General features: G+C 36.9%; 1 long non-coding RNA gene across 5 annotated transcripts in view; it reads right to left on the reverse strand.

Annotated features, from left to right (window-relative positions):
- Positions 1-3,836, reverse strand: part of LOC135294300 (uncharacterized) — a 34,031-nt gene extending 30,195 nt beyond the window's left edge. For 3 of the 5 annotated variants that reach the window (XR_010356423.1, XR_010356421.1, XR_010356425.1), the window contains exon 1: positions 1,585-3,836. This is a non-coding gene — a long non-coding RNA (uncharacterized LOC135294300). The remainder of the gene's footprint in view (positions 1-1,584) is intronic. The other 2 variants (XR_010356424.1, XR_010356422.1) reach the window with 1 other exon arrangement.
- Positions 3,837-17,546: the final 13,710 nt, after the last annotated feature.

A 17,546-nucleotide genomic window follows, 5' to 3' on the forward strand; every position in this document is an offset into this window, starting at 1 on the left:
CCTTATGGGCAGCTTTATCTTTGAATCCTCTGGCTATCTGCCAGCAGGAGAGTGTCTCTTGGATTTTCTTTAATTCCAGTTCCTTACTGAAATTATATATTTTAACTAAAACCAATTCTTTCAGTGCCAATTCGATCTAACTTTTCCAGAACTGGTGAAATCTTGATGTGAGGTGAATGTATACTGGTATAAGAAATTAGTCACTTTCCTCAATATTCTTCCTGACGAATTTGTCTTTGATCCTATTAAGACTTTCAAAGCTTTAACATTAGTTAAAGATCTTCAGAAGAAAGCAATCTGAAATTACATATAAAGGAAAATTATTAGACTTTTTCCTAATTACGGTTTGAGGCTCATTTAACAGGCATCAGGGGAATGAAGCATTTTAAAATAGGCTGAGAGGAATTACAGCACTTAAAGGCTTTATTTCTGCCTGCTAGAGATTTAGTTGTGATTTCAGTGAACTCTTGTGGTAAGTTAGAAGACGTTGCATATGTACCAAAGGGACAGAGACCCCAGGCAAAATACTTTGCTGGAAATCCTGTGGGAGGAATTTGTGTATGTAGCATGGGAAGTTGACCTGACATTCAGTGCACAGCCAGATTGAAAAAATCCTTTTCCTTATCTAACCTGAGATTCCTGCAGGAAAAGCCTCTTCAGAAATGAGTCATGTCTCTGCAAGGACACACACGGGAGGTACACTGCCAAAGCTGCAGTAGGGTGTCTGTAAGTATCTGAGAGGATCATGGAAAAAGAATGATTTTATGGAAATAAAAAGCTTTACAATGTGAATTTTTCTTTTTTTTTTTCTTAAAACACATATTTTCACAGAGAAAAATAAAAAAAAATATACTTTGTAGCTCACACTTCATGACTTTATCCATTTTGCTTTCTTAGACTGATTTCTAATATTAGTCCAGTTGTTAAAAGTTAAAGATGATTTTGACATACAGGTTGGCTTACATCTTCTGATCCTGAAACTACATGGAGGTGTCTAGGTAAAATTATATTTGTTTTATATATTTTTCTCAGATACAGTAGAATGCTTAAGGTGTTTTAATAGTATGCTGTATTTTCAATATTATTTTCTTTCATCATGCTATTTTCCCTGGTATCAGAATTCTGTCTGTTATTGAAGTTGAGTTTTTTCACTATATAGAATTCCATTCCCATCTTCTGTGTTACTGTTTTTCCTGACCTCACCTATGTTTTCCTTTTTTGCATAGTTTGTAGTTTGCAATCTGGGACTGTCTTTGTGACCAAAGTTTCAAATGCAGATGATTCTTAGCCAAAGAGTAAAGCAATATAATATTTTTGCTTATCTTCTTTAAAACATTTGGAGATAATCGTGATGGTATTGGAATGGACCTGTGACAAGAAAAAATACAAAGTCTCCACCCACCTTGAAAGAAACAGCAGATATTTCAGGACAAACAGTACATACATGCAAAAAAAATTATCCAGCATAATTAATTGTATTTTTTTTTCATGTTTTAATCACATGTAATAAATTTGAAGTAATTTCCTTATCCTAAAAGTCCTTGAAATTAAGTTTTATTACATAAAAGAGGGAAAATTACTTACCTTAGCTCCTTTCCATAGTACTCAGCAGCATTTTCTTTAATTTTGTAATATGTAAGACTTATTCCAATCTCTGCAGCTGTTAGTCTAATTGGATGATTTCCTGTTTGAAATGCAGAATAATTTAAAGTGACTAGCAGTTGTTCAGGGAACCTCCCTTTCTAGGACATAACTTAATCTGACATATTCAACGCTCATCAGAGATTCAACATCTTTTCAAACTGATTGCTGCTTCCTCCATCACACTCCAAGTGCCTTGACTTCCATTTAAGTGCTCCAATTCAGAGTTTGATTATTCAAATGAAACTAAGAGGAAAAATCAGCCTTTTTTTCTTTTTTGAATGTGCTTCCTCAAAACGTATACAGCATGCATGCAGCCCTCTGTAATATTTGCTAGACAGCTCATCTTCCATGATGCAACAGCAAATTCTGTGTTGAGTTTTATCTTTGTTGAGATTAAGGACAGTGATGTGGGAGAAATTTGTGTTGAGCACAGCTAATATCTACTAGAATTAAGCACCAAAGTTTAACCACCAAAGTTTAATTTTTTATAAAAAAGGGACAACAACTTCTCTTGACTCACACATTTCATTAAATTATAAGTTTTTGCAAGAAGATAAAATAATAGAGAAATATCATTTCTTTATACGACCTATAAACATAAAACTTTGAGTCTGATTTGCCAGACCCAAAACTTCATGTGAGTCAGGTCACTGTGGAATCTGAAAATGCTGACGCTATGAGAGAGGTTGTTTCCCTTACTCAGACAACTACTCAGGCACGTGTTCCTCCAAGGAACCCAATCATATCAGACTACTGATAAAATGCTGCTTACCTTCTGACTTGTTTTCTTGTTTTTGTTAATTTTTGTTTGGTTTTGCATTTGGCTGTTTTTATTCCTTTGCTGTATTGTACATGTGTACAGAATTTTCCTCTTGGTGAAATAAAGACACAATTTTTTTATAGATGCCCTTGAAAAAATGAAAATTTTCCTTAAGTAATTTTCATTAGTAAGGAAGTTAAGGAAGTTATTTGGCTTAAGAATTATACCTGCAGAATAAGATTTGAATAGTAGGTTAAAAAAAACCAACCATTTGCAAACAAACTATGTGATAAACTCCTAAGGAGGAAATGAGGTTTCCTCTGTGTGGAAGAATCTGGGAGGCATTTACTGAACCATAATGGGAACAGTTCGCTTGAGGTTTCATCTGGAAAATTTCATGCTTTTTAAGAATGTCTGTGACATGAGCTGCTCACTCATAAAAATGACCGGAGGACAGAAGAGACAAATAATATTTCTTAAGATGTACACTGAATACATGGATATCACTTAAACAAGTACAACACATTAAAAAATCAAAATAAATAAACACATTCTAAAAAAATGCTTGCATGTGTGCTCAGGGTGAAGGAGACCAAAACACCTCTCCAAGAACTATTTTTCTAGCTGGTAATGTTTTCTGGCTGTCAACTTGGCAGACTTATGATGAAAAGCGGCAATCCTCTCCTTTTTCAAGCTGCCATTCCCTTTTTACCTTACATTGCTATGAGGCAAGGTTTTCCTCAGAGGTAGCAATGAAAAAGAAGTTCAAAAGTTGAAAATAAAAGCTGCCTGGGGTATAAAATATTGAGGGGGATTTTCCTCTTTATTCCTGAGATGTAGAATATGTTCAACTCTTGGCCATTAGTGGAGAAGTATATATGCAGTTATATGCAACTTTTCTGATTATTTTTATGTATTTATTTCTTACTATAATGACGAAGTTTTACTAGGTCAAAGCTAAGAAAACCCACAGAAACCCAAACCCCTTTTGCTGATGCTCAGGCATCGTGCTTACCTGAATAATGCAGAGGCAGAGACTGTGAAGAAATCTCATTTTTTCATGGTCATCTTGGGCAGTTAAAATTTTATTTAGACTTTAAATTGTTTTTCATTTTTATTAATTTCTTTATGAACTCAGTTGTGGCATCGTGCATAATGAAAGAAAATGTTTGTGCAGTATTGAGGCATGGATTAAAATGTATACCATGTAAATATGAAGTCATGTACTAAGTACCTTCTGGCTCCTAAGAAGGGACTGCACCTTGCTGCTCCAAGAGGAGAAGCACACACAGACTGTGCCTGTGTTAGCACGCAGTGACAGACCACCTGGAAGGCACCATCTGTAAGGAAAACAATTCCAGTGAAGTTCTGGAGGGTTTTTATGTGTTAGTTTTGGCTTTTTGTTATTTTTTTCTTTATTTCAGGCTAATTCTACTTTGACCCAATGGATTGAGTGACTATTGGTTGATAGAGTGCACCATCCATTCTCCTGGAGCTCCTCTTGCAGTTTAGCTTCCTCTGAGATGGTACAGGTAAAAATCTCCAAAGACTGCTCCTTGGGAATCCAGAGAAGAGCACAAATCTCACTTTAGAAGGACACTGCTGACCCAGTCTATTTAAATCTAATCTGTTAGGCCAGTGTTCCACATGATAGCAATAATGCATTGATACTGAGACCTCTATTTAATATTTCAGGCCTGTTCTCATGAAATAAATCCATTTTCTTTGATACTCCACTCCATTCTCTTTTCACCACATTCAAAATTAAGAAAGTGTCAAGTGAACTGGACTGATACCCCTGTTGATGACTGGGGCTAGTATTTTGGCTTTCTATTTCTGGAAAGGAGATAAATGGAATTTTCTTAGGAAAAATTCTTATAAAATAATTGGCTTTTTAAAATTTTCATCAGTTTCTTTTGAACCTCATAATTTTTATGAAGCATATTACAGATGTGGTTGTGCATGACAAGATTAGTCACAAGACATTTAGAGCTAGTTAATTAACACTGCTTTACAGAGTTTTTATTTAGTAAAATTAGAGGGCACTGCTTTAGTCTGTTTAAAGGACCTATTATCTTGCAACTAGCATCCAATAATTTGTTTTACATAAGCAGTTAAAGTGAGTCTGAATCTCAATATAGCAGTTTGGCAGAAGTGTTAAATATAGGTATCATCTAAACTCACTGGAAATGGTGATTGTTTTTCCTAAGAACACAGTCCAAAAGTGAACAAAAATGAAAGGGGAAAATTTCCAGCAGGCCTTCTTGGCTCAAATCATAACAACTATGTTAATCAGAGCTTTGTTTTGCACTGCCTGCAATTGCTTTTCAACAGTCAGTACAAAAGTTAGCAAAGCATAAGCATTCATGTGACAAGAATAACTCCTCTAGGAGCAGGAGCTGAAGCTGACCTTCTGAGGAGAGGACATTGCACAACTGTGAACAAAGTACTTGGGGAAGGCTTGTAGCATGGTAATTTTTGTAAAAGACTACAGGTATTTGTGTCCAGTTCTCATGGAGAAGTACTTCATTTGTTTCTATGCACCATGCAGTCTGAAGTGAAGCAAGAAAATATCAGCTATCAAATGACCATCACATATTTTTATGTGAACAACACTATCTCAGATGCCATTTTGTTTCTTTTTTCCCTCAAGTCTCTGAAGTTCTTTGGTATTACCAGAAATCCCTCACCTTAGAGATTGCTGACGTCATCATTGTGAGGCCACACAAATTCATCAGAGCAGAGACACCAATAAGTATCCCAAAAAAGACTGGGGAGGTAGAGGCTTAGTGTGTTGAGGGGCATTTTGGTAGAGCTGCTCTCTTGTCTCTAAGATATTGAGTGGGTTTCATAATAGCTGAGAAAATACTATTTTTTTATAATATCATAAATATAATAAAAGGAACTTGCCCTGACAAATCAAGATGAGAACAGCACTGATCCTGAACTGGCTGTTGTCAATAAACTTGTGCATGCCTATAACGTTGTATGCTTCTGAACAGTCATGCACCTTAGTACTTGAAATGAGAATTTAAAATCCATAGTAAATAAAGCAAAAAGAATCTGCAAGGTAGTAAAAATAACATGCTCAGAGATGCTTGAATAAATAAAGAAAAAAAAAAGCACAAGATAATAAAATAACCTACTCAGGGACATTCTAATAAAATTTAAAGGCATAGATAGCAAGCTAGACAAAAATGAGGCATATTGTCTGCAATGAGTTAACAAATGAGGTGGGAATCCCTATTCTGAATATAATGGAAGTATTCCAAGTTCCCATAATAAATTCCTTTCTCCTTTTGTGTGGATAGATTTTTCAGGCAGAAACATTTCTGGAATGAAGAGATGGGCACTTAATCTAAAGCAAGTAAGATAATACATAAATAAGAAAAACTATAATCAAAAATACAGGTTTTCAAAAGGAAAGGTGGTAGAAGTGGAAAGGCTGAACAAAGAAAGACAAAGAAGAGAAGTGCTCTGGGTGGAATAGACAGCAACATTTTATTAACTAAAACAGCTTTAAAAAAAAAAAATTCTGATGGAAAACCTAGAGAACCTTTTTAATTACTACTCGAGGAAAGAAACTACCTTAATTTTATCAAAAACTGTGTGGCATTTATGAGGAATTCAATTTCTGCACTTCATACACAGAGTAATTTCAAAAGTTTGTAGTGTCCAGTTGATGATCCTTTACTGCTTAAACAGTGTCTATTCTTAGGTGAAAAATAAAATCAAGAAGAAAAACAGTCAGATCTCCTCTGCAAGAAGTATGATCTCTTGTGCCTAAACATATTAAAGACCAAACTGAAGCAAGAGAAGATGCTTACAGCAATAAGAGTTCAAGAGTACTTCTGTTCATCAGCTTCCTCTGAGTTACATTCCCAAACTGCACAGTAAACTTTTAAATTAGCAGAAATTAAAATAATTGGGGTTTTTTTTCCTTTTTGTTATAATTGAGCCAGGATTTTTTCCTTTTTCTCACTAATCGCCATTTGAATGCTATACCAATAATGCCTTTTTAAAAAAGTAAAATTAAAGGTTAAAACCTCTAAATCAAAATTAAAGGTTTAAACCTTGAAATAAAACTATGCATTTTTTATTTTACTTAAAGGGTGAAATCTCCTTACAAACTTATTGGTTTTGACTGAAGTTTTTTTTTTTCCTAACAGACTCCTCTGGGTTTGTCATTTGCAGACTTCCAGTAAAAACATGTCCTTTAGACTCTTGCTGAAGACACTACTGAATGTTCTCATGACAATTTGCAACAGCAAGATCTTCTTTTGGCCTCTGTTTTTGATATTGAGCTTAAACTGCATTATTACCAAGTAAATGGAGCTATTGTTAGAAATCTCTGGAATATGACAGCTCCTGTGACAATTTCTGAGACTTTAAAATGCAGTTGTTAACTTCAGAGAGAGAGAGAAAGATCTTGTTTCTCTGGAAAAAATGATTGATGTAAAAAGGTTTATTTTTGTTTCCAATTTTCATCCTGACCTCTCCCTGTGTCTTCAGCAATGATCAGAGAGCCTTCCTGGAAAGGCATAAACATTTCTTTGGCTAACATCACCAAAATCTGTGTGTCTAAGAAAAGGCTGTCTTTGCAACCTTTCTTTTTGACAGTCAGAGGAAAAAAACATTCTTCAGCAAAAATATTGCCACAACTCTTTCACAGTTTACTATTCTTCTGCTGGAAAGCAGGTTGGTTTCAAAACTTTATAGAAATTTCTCTTCAAAAGAAAGGTGACTTGTCAATAATCTTTTCACTGAGTAAAATAAAATTAAAAAATGACAAGACAAAGGTTTCTATTAAGCATTCTGTTGGTCCCTGGGTACTTGTTGGGGCTAAAAGGAAGCAAGACATACTGAAGGAAAAATATACTAAATGGTTAGCATGAGGAATATCTCAGCACACCCAGAAGGCAATCCCTCAGGGATAACTTGCAAGAGTTCTCCACTGAGAAAAAAAATCCAGAAAATTAATTCTTTATGTTATTCTCAAGAGATTAGGGCTTACTTGGAACGGGGAGCATCCCTGCAAACTCTTTACTATTCAGTCAATGGATTTAGGCTCCAGTGTGATCATAGAATAAATCTGTCTTTAGGATTTCTGGTATGAGATCAAAAGAAAATCCCATGAAGCAAAGTAAGAAGCCAATTTAAACTTATTCTGTATGGTCAGTTTTGCTCAAAAGATGTTGCTGTGCTGACTTTGAAGTCTCAGGCTTTCTCCAGGAATAAGTTTCAATGCATTATCTCTTTTCCTACATACCTGAAAATAAAAGGGCTTAAACACTGTATTGTATGCTTCAGTGCTCATTTGAAGAAATGCCAGCAAGCCTGCTTTCCTGCCCTTCCCTGCCCTCAGTCTGGATGAAATTTGTATTTTGAGTTATCTGGTAGCATACAGATGCAATATCAATGGTTATTGAAACATGAAAAAAGGGATAAAAATTACTATTCTTGCAATATTCTCAGGCTTTTTGCAAACAGAACTGAGGAAATGACTGTTTGTGAGGTTGGGGGACTATAGGTAATGATTCTGCCTTGTTAATTTTTTTTATTTTTCATCTTGGTTTTTTTCATGAATCCTGTGACTTGTCTCATTTGCTTGTTAATGCAAGCTAGCATGAAAATTTTTCCAGCCTAGTGATGTATTTTTTTATTAGTTCTGCAGTGTCTTGACTAAAATAAGGTACTGTGTATGCCTTCACCACAGTGTAGAAAGAGACAGGTAATGAGAAATGGCCAGCAAATGAAGAAAGAGCGAATAAGCACTGCTGCCAAGCTGACTTCACAAAAAAAAAATTTCTCTCTTTTAAAAACTGAGTAAGGAGAAAAGTGGTATGAGTGCTACAGCTGGGGTTGTCAGAGAAAAGCCACTTCAGAAAGTAAAACATACTGCAGAGATAAGGCTTTTTTTTTCTAACTCATCAGAAAGGAGTTCCAAAAGGAAAATGCAGACCTCAACAAATAAGTAGTCAAAAAGAGAGAGAACCATCTGTTGTATCCCTTTCCCCCCTTCCAGGGGGGAGGGAAGACCTTCATAATGAGTCAAAAACCAACAAATAAGAGACCTATGGAAGGGGCTTTATTTCCTACTCCAGCTTGGAGAATTTAAAGCAGGATGGGAAGAGAAGAACTAAAGGTAGAGGGAGAGCATGAAAAAGTAATGAAACAAAATGAATTCCAGAGCTATTTTACAGATATTTGAAGATGCTATTTATAGAGAGTAGTATTTGAAAGCAGTATCAAAAAGCATATATTCGGAGATGCATTCATTGATGTAAATTTCATTCGAAAACCTGTAATTTTGCTTAAAAAATGGATATAACCATTAGCCTATCAGTTTGCAGTCAGCTAAGGTCATCAAAGGGTGGATTTCTGCTGAGAAAATGCATTTCTTGAAAGATCAGAAGACATTTGAGGATGTAGTTGATATTATGCCACTGTCTTGAACATTCTTCAAAGATTAGGATAATGCATATTTTCTGGAAGTGGTAGTCACGAAAAAGGGTAATATTACTGAAGTGTGAAACAATCAATCAATGAGCACTACTGAATGACTGTAACCTCCATTTCACCTTTAGGCTTCGGTAGATGAAGTTTCAGAGCATAATGAGATTAAATATTTTTCTTGAAGATCTTTCAGCTTATGTCCCACAGCTACAACCAGGCCCTGCAGGGCAGCCCGGTTTGAAGCTAATGGAACTCTGCAAGGATGTCGAGGTCACTCCTTGACAAGCCTCTGGGAGAAACAGCCTGTGTCAGGTCTGACAACAGGAGTGATGACAGTAGACAAAGCAACCCTGAGGCAAATTCTGAATCAAAATCAGGTCGCATGTAAGGGAATCATTGGGGTTGCACTTTTTGCATCAGCTGGGAATCTGGTCCTCAGGGAAAGAAGGTTAGTGGCAGATGGTGGAGGTTCTGTGGAGAGATTTCAGAAGGGCAGCAAAGCCACATAGCAATGATGAAGATCTTTGGAGTCAGAATGAGTAATAGTGAAATCCTGGATCTTGATTTGACACACTTTTCATTCTTGTCTTCATTTACTTCTTGTACAAAGCTTTTATTTATTTTATATAGTTTTGCTGTTTTTCACTCCAAGATCTATTTAAACGTAAATACTTAGACTGATGCTAAAAAATGTGGTATCTTTCACATTGAGCTCAATTAATATGTAAAGTCCTTCAAATGGTACTGCTAAAACAGCAGAAGAAAAAATAGTTTGCTGCAATGGACTTAATAAATGACAGCTCTGCAATGTGGTCAAAATCTGTGATAAGCTATTTGAAAATGAAAGTTAAAAAGTAGTAAAGAGCATCTATTTTTTCTTCCAGAGTAGAGTGAATTCATATGGTATTCCCATTCTTACAAAGTACTAAACTAATGGTATTCAACAAGATCAAATCCTCTTGAACCATAGATGTCTAATTGACAGGACTCGTGGTCAAGCAACTATCTGCTATTACAGATCTGCATAGCATGGTCTAAATTCTAACTTTGAATAGTGTGTTTAAAAAAAAAAAAAGTCCAGTATTTAAAATTATATCCAGTAGGAAGATAGCAAGGACACTGGCAAGGGCATGGATCCTGGCAGAGCTGGGGAATCTGGTAGGTGGAGCACAACAGCAATGACACTGAGTTTCTTCCCAACAGCAAGCCCATACGAGCCAACTAAAGAGGTGAATGCAGTTGAAACCAAAATCCTTCCCTATCAGATGTTTGCCCTGAAGAATAAAAATAAAAAAATATTCCAGAAAAGCAATTTGAATCTTGTATGGTGTCCCTTTCTTGTGAAGGGTTTTCAGATTCAGTCAGCAGTAATAAACTCCTTATAATCAACAATATCTTGATGATGAGGCTAAGGTTGTTAACAGAGGCACCAGCAAAAGTGGTTTTGGTGTTCTTAAAACTACATCCAGGTAGAACAATGACCACTTTCTCTTCTGGGGTATGCTGTACATGAAGTCTGAAGCACGTGAAAGCAAGAGGAACGTAACTTTGCAGGCACCACATGAAGCCTTTATCAAGAGCCCACTATGTGCAATCATACAATGGGAAATCAGGACCTGAATGAAAAATGTAGGTCTGCCTCAGGAAAACTATGGTACCAAAAATCCCATTGTGAACACTGTAAGCCAGGACAGAATTACAATTAACAACCAAAAAACTGTCAGGTAAGATCTTCCTTTTTTACATTTTTTCTCCCTTATATTAAGTCTTTATCTTTCCCTTGTGAGATTTAAACTTTAAAGACTCTTGCTTAGAGTCTGCTTCCCACACTAATTACAGACACTAAGCATCTGTCGGAATGTCCTCTGGTTATCACTGGAATTTAAACTACCACCATTCCCCACAGTATAGTAGTTAAATCTTAGTGTTTTAAGTCTATATCCCCTTGTACTTAGTATGCAGTGAACCAGTAGATACATCTGAAATATACAGCTGAGTTCTATCACACTCTGATAATGAAGGAGATAAAGCAATCATTCACAGGTCTTTTCAAATGAAATACCTCAATCTCTCTATTCAGATATGTAACTTGCAGTTACTGTTTGCCTGAGAATTGTCCATACAATACAAAGTCCTCCTTTTGATTTAACTGAAAGAGAAATACCAGATCTCCGTTCAGCACTGCAGCTTCATTCCTCACATCTGTTTGATGTTTGCTTTCCTTTTGGAACTGCATAGTGATTAAAGAAAGCCAATTTGCTCAGAAAACTCACTGGTTTGTCTTTCTGATATCTCTGCAAATTTTATTCTGCTTTTAGAACTGCAATTCTCAAAATATTCAGTCTGGCTTTTCTGTTTTATTCAGATAGGGAAACAATCAAAGCTCTATTAATTTGCTCAATTCTAATTCTATTCCTTGGAGTTTATCTGCTTTACCTGAGCATGCAATCTTTCAAAAGAAATGTTCCTAGCTACCAGCCTATCAGGCATTAAACTTTGCATTTTGGACTTACTGTTCAGTTCTCCAGCTTCCCTCACTCTCAGCTTGATTCATTATCTCTGCCCTAAGCTCATTCAGGTCCTGCCATCTCACTAGCTCTTTCTAGTGCACTGTTATGAATTGTTGTGGTCTCTTCAATTTATTTTGTGTGTGAGCTTGATTATTATTGTGATTGTGTTGGGTTTTGCTTCTTGTAAGACATGTATTTTGAGTAAAATAATTTGACCAAAGTAATTTTTTGAGGGGGTGAAATAATTTTTCCATCAAACAAGTCCCCTTACTGTATCCCCAGATTTCTGTCTTAGTGGAGCCTTTTCCATCTCAGCTACACAGGGTCCCATGCAAAATGAAACTTAGGTTTCTTAAGTCAGATTTCAAAATTTTCCCACCGGAATACAAAAATCAAGATTTCGCCAATCAGTCATTGAGTGGATAACTTATCCTGGGATCATCCAGCCTCTATTAATATTACATTTTTAACATTCCTGTCTTTCACAATATACTGGAATATTCTCTTCCTAAAAATGGATAAGACTGTCCTATCTCAGTCAAACCCTTTGCAAAAGCAACAACAACCACAACCAAACACATTTCTCTTTTTATCTAGCTAGAGGAACTTGATTGTGACTGTTTCTGTTCAAGGATGACCATCTGCCTCCTGTGTGGTCCCATCCCAGGCGGAACTGGGGAGCCCCACGTGTGCCCTGCCCGTGCTCCATGCCCGGGTGCAGCCGTGTGCTCCTCGCACGTGCTCAGCTCAGAGAGGGGCAGCTTGTTTGTCAGAGGTGACTGCTTTTAGCCATGAATTTGTTTACTTCAGCCTAGGGTGGTGATCCCCAATTGCATCCTGCTCTTCACAGCCCTTTCTGGAGCCATCAGAAAGAAGATGAATTAATTAAAAATTACTTAAAGTAGTTTTGAAAGTTACTTATCTCCTCAACAAAGTAGTGACCTGCATTTTGAAAGCTCCTGAACTTTGCACCGATTAATTTTATAGCCACTTAAAAATGGCTCTTATAAAATGAGAAATAATGCATCACAGGAACTTTCTGCAGCTAACTTTGACAGGGTATTTCCTAGCTATATTCTATATTCTGTAGTTGTAGGTGTAACTATGCTTTGCTGTTCCTGTCTCCTGTTCTTTGCAGCCAGAGCTGCTTTTTTTAGTGTTGGATTTTGGATAATGAACGACAATAATATCTGTGAAAGAATCGTAGCCTATATAGTGAAGCCCACGTTAGGTTTGTTTCCATTTATATACATTTAAAATTATTCCTATTATTTCAGCTGTAAATGGGAGCAAAAAAAAACCATGGGAAAAGTATATGAAAAAAGCTTTTTCTTTAGTCTCTTAATTGTTAAATGAATTTTAAGCTTTGTTTATGAGGTCTCCTAAATGCATAATCTATTCTCATTTCTTGAAAGCAGGAAGATATTTAAGGTTTAATGACATAATAAAACATTTGATAGAATACTTCTGTCTGTTAAATCTATTATCTTTTTTATAATAAAATTTAATAGAACAGAAGAAAATCTTTCTTTCATACATTTTACATTTATGGAAAATTATTGTTATATTCTTAAATCAGTGAGGTAGCCTGTGATTTAATGAGATCTGAGCTATCAGTGAGGTTTAATGATGTTGTAAAATTGTTGCAAGATGACTGAACCACAGCTACTAGTTAAAGGCATGTTCACAAAACTATGATTTCTATAAAGCTGTGTATGTGTGGAAAATTATAAGTCTATAAAATAAATCAATAAAAAGACACAAGAGCATTGACCCCTCTAACATTCATAAACAGTTAAGTCTTGGCTGAATAAAAGTTTTGCTATGAAATTCAATGCATTTGTGGTCCTCCCTGTCAAGATGAAATCAGTGATTATAAAAATGCTATTTTGCCCCACCACTAATAAGAGGTTTGTACCACTGAGAATTCCAACCCCACTGGAATGTAAACCCCCCCAGTGTAAGATTAGAACTCTGAGAGAACAGAAAATGTCCTAAACACATGGGGGCTATGTAGAATTAAGGGACATAGAAAACACAGGCAGAAGAAGCCTGAGCCAGAAGAGGACAGCAAAAGGTCAGACTGATGCTGAAGGTGTGACAGATATTCTTTAGGCTTTGGACTGGAGGAAAAGCAATTTCTGCACTTCAGAGAGAAAAGGCATATAAGGAATAGTGGATATGCTTTTTTTTCTTCAGGGGACTATTTTTTCTCTTCCTTGGGGAGCCGAAGCTGTTGAACACAAGAGGAAGAGCTGCAGCATAGGAGAAGGTCAACGTGGGTGAATCCCTCCTCCAAGTGACTACCTGAATTGTTCGTAATTACTCTGGATAGTTATGTTCCCTCAATTTTTGCTTTTGCCAGAAAATAGTTTGGAAATTTATGTTACACAGAGAACTTTAAAAAATTCTCATTGGAATATGCAATTCCCTGCATTTACAGCAGAGTATGAATAGTGTTTGAATCTATATATTTTATCACACAAGAAAGATCTAAACATTTAGATATCCTATCCTACCCATCCCTTGAGGAATGAAGTGAGGAGAGGATTCTTAGGCCCTTTCACTGAAAGTGAAAGGCAGAGCTGAGTGTCAGAAATAAGTGGAGAGAAAATGAACCACAAGTCGAGAATGTGTTGATTAGAGAACTCACCTAGAAAAGGGAGGCAAGCCTAATTGTCTGCCATTGTCCATTGAATGCTTATTATAAAATTAAAATAATGAAACAGTGGTCAAATTTCAGTTTTTCCTCCTCCTCATATGTCCCAAGCACTTAATTGCAATTACTTTTGTGCTTATTTTCTCTTGGGTGTGATGCATATTTAGATATTCAAAGCAGAGAGATTTCCAACAGCAGCAACTGAATGTATTTATTTTCACCCTATCCTGATATTCTAGTAATGTACAAAAAGATATTTTAAAAAAATATTAAAGGCCTGGGTAAAAGAAGCTTTCAAGCAAAGCAGCCACCTGAATCTAAGATGTCCTTAACATCAGTAGTGCCCTATTCACAGTGCAATTGGCAGATGGGCAAGTGTGCAGACACATTTTGGACAGAGCAGAGTCCTTAGGCTTGCTCTGAGAGCACCAAAGAGGCCCTGCAGGAAAGGACATGATGGATCTGGAGAGAGAGAGAGATCTTTACCTTCTTCCAAGGTCAGATGACATTTTAAGAAAGCAAGAGGGGTTATGAAATCATAAAGAGGTTTTATGGAATCATAAAACATAGAATGGTTTGGTTGGAATGGACCTCAAAAATCATCTAGTTACAAGCCCCCTGCCATGAGCAGGCTAGGAGAATTAGGGTTATGCATCCAGGCTGCTTGCATTCTGCATAATTTGGAACTTTATTTGAAGAGTGAATCAATTCTCTAACATTCCTAAACTTTTATTTCAGGTACCTAAAATCATTCAATTCAACGGCTTCATTCTGGAGTACTTTATAGTCCATCACAGCAATTAGCTATAGCTGTTTGCTCCAGGTGATGGCATGGTCACAGCATTCAGTTCAGTTCCAGAAATCTTTCTCTGGGGGGAAAAGAATCAAAAAATAAATCCTAGGAAATTAAGCAACGGATATCAGCTTTTCACTTCCCTGGCTGAACCACATATTCCTAGGCCACTGAATCAGATGCTGCTTTCTGCAGGAGCACCATATCCTCCAATCTTCTACAAGATACATTTTATCACCTACTTGCTTTGGGATTTGGCTCGCTAGATACTATCCCAAAATTCCAGATAATGGCCAGATAAAGTATGCAAAATACATAACTTGTCTGCCACCTGCTTGGTCTCTTTCCAATGCAGAACATGTCTCATACGTGAGGTGTGGACCTACAAGAGTTGTTGGCGGCAGCTCTGGAGCCACCATTTCCATATATTATGTTGTGCTGTGGATTGGCTCCAACAGGAGGAGTAGAATATGCACCATTTCCCAGAAAACAGTATTGACTTTATGTAATCTTCTGGAAAGCAAATGTGAGCTGTAATCCACCCAGGAATGAAGACATCAATAACAGAATCATTGAATGGTTTGGGTTGGAAGGAATCTTTAAAGGTTGTCTAGTCCTGCCCCCTGCTAGAAGCAAGGATACTTTCTACCAGACCAAGTTACTCAGAGCCCTGTCCAATTTGGCCTTAAACACTTCCAGGGATGGCACAAATTTTCTGGGCAACCTTTTCCTGTGCCTCACAGCAAAGAATTTCTTTCCAATATCTAATCTGTCTCTACCAGATTCTAATTTAAAATCATTATTCCTTGACCTATAGCTGAATTCCCTGATAAGGAGTCTGTTACTGTCCTCCTGTAGGCTCTCATTATGCAGAGAATTATGTAGGAATTCTTGCCAGAGGCACTGAGAGCTTTGGTTGAATAAAGGGGTTCAATGAATGCATGGAGAATGGGTCCATTTGTGCCTACTGCAGCAGGTGAGCCAGGTGCAGTCTCCAGCTCAGGTGTCCTCAGACACAGGGTCTAGAGAACACCAGTGGCCTTAAAAGCCCTGCCTGGCTTCCTCCTGACTCTGCCCACAGCCCCGGACCCCACGGCTGCTCCTGCAGGATGTCAAGTGCTGCCCAGCAAAACCACATAGAGATGGTCCCCACCTTCCACCTGCCCATGGGCCCTCACCCAAGCCCAGCCCATCTTGGCCTTGACCAATCCCTATCCTTATCCCCAGCTGGGGGCCGTGTCCTCAGGAAAGGAGCCCTAACAAGCACTTCCAGGGACTGCTTTAATTTTTCCCAGATGTTTTAGTGTGACAAGACAAGAAGGGGATGGTGACTTGTGATTTCACAGTAAGCACATACTTTTTTTAAGCAATAAGGTAATGGACTTTCCATGAGTGATAGGTCAGTGGATTTACAGTCAGATTGATTGCCTCATCATTTCAACAAGGAACTATCAAGGTGTGATGGAAAATCTTTTCTTTAAAGAGCTTAGCACAGACACTGATCATAATTTACAAAGAGACAGGATTCAAGTTAAATTTTCAAGTAATAAGCTGCCTGTAAATATCCTCAGAGTTCATTCTAACATTGACAAACTGAAGAAATAATTGAAAAATAAAAATCTTTCCAGCATTATATATATAAAATAATAGAAAAACAGAAATCATGTCAGTCAGCTTCTGTTCAGATGGCACAAATCAGAAAGGTCACACTAGCTTTCATTTCTCTGAAGCTACTGCAGGAAAATCTGCAGAAATAGTCCACAGAATAAGGCAGGCATCACAAGGATTATGTGAGCAACAGAGGACTCCAAGGCCATAGCCATAGACAGAAGTGTAGTACAAAAATATTGCTTTACAAGACACAAGGTCATAACAATAATTAAAGCATTGATAGAAAATTGGCTCAGACAACCATGCTGTAACATACTGAATTCTTCTTCAGCAAATCCATGTAGGAAGGCTATCAGATTATCAAGTATCTTCTGAAAGTTCACTTCAGTAGAAAAAAAGTGTTATCTTGCCTAATACTGGTATACAGATTGCCACAATTTGTAGATTATGATCTGAGCCAGAGGGAAGACAGGAAAATATCTAGGCAAAGAGCAAAATACATTGTGGTAGTCGTTGGTCAGTAACTGAAGAAAAAAAACCAAAAAAAGGTACAAAATCAGAAAAATAGTAAAAAAACCCTCTTGAAATATTACGAACTTGCCAAAATTATTTGGGAGCCTGGAAAATGGCCTGAGAGTAGAGTACAGACTCTGAGGACTTCTAATATTAACTAGTATTTCTCTAAGTGTTGGGACTAATGAAACTCGCAACCTGGTATTCTCTCTTTCCTATCATCTTACACAATATGATAGGCTTAGAAAGATCCTTCAGATGAAGGATGTTTCCTCTACCCAACATCCCTTGCATCTTAAGATCTTTGAGACCTCTACCTCTTCAAATTTTGGCCAAATCAGAAGAAAAAAAGAAACAAAATAGAGCAATCAAGAAAGAATCACACTTGAGGGAACATAAAGAAGAAAAGATAGTGGTAGAATGTCACTCACAGTCTTTCTGCATCTCCTTATAAGCTCATGCTTAATAAACAAAGACATTTTGAAATTTATGCTTTTAGCAGGGGAGATTGCCATGTGTTAAACATATTTTTTCTATGATAACACAAGGATTTTACAGCATGAGTATAATGATATTTGGTACCCTCAAGATGACCAGATA

Source organism: Passer domesticus, chromosome 2 (assembly GCF_036417665.1).
Source record: "Passer domesticus isolate bPasDom1 chromosome 2, bPasDom1.hap1, whole genome shotgun sequence".
Classification (NCBI taxonomy): domain Eukaryota; kingdom Metazoa; phylum Chordata; class Aves; order Passeriformes; family Passeridae; genus Passer; species Passer domesticus.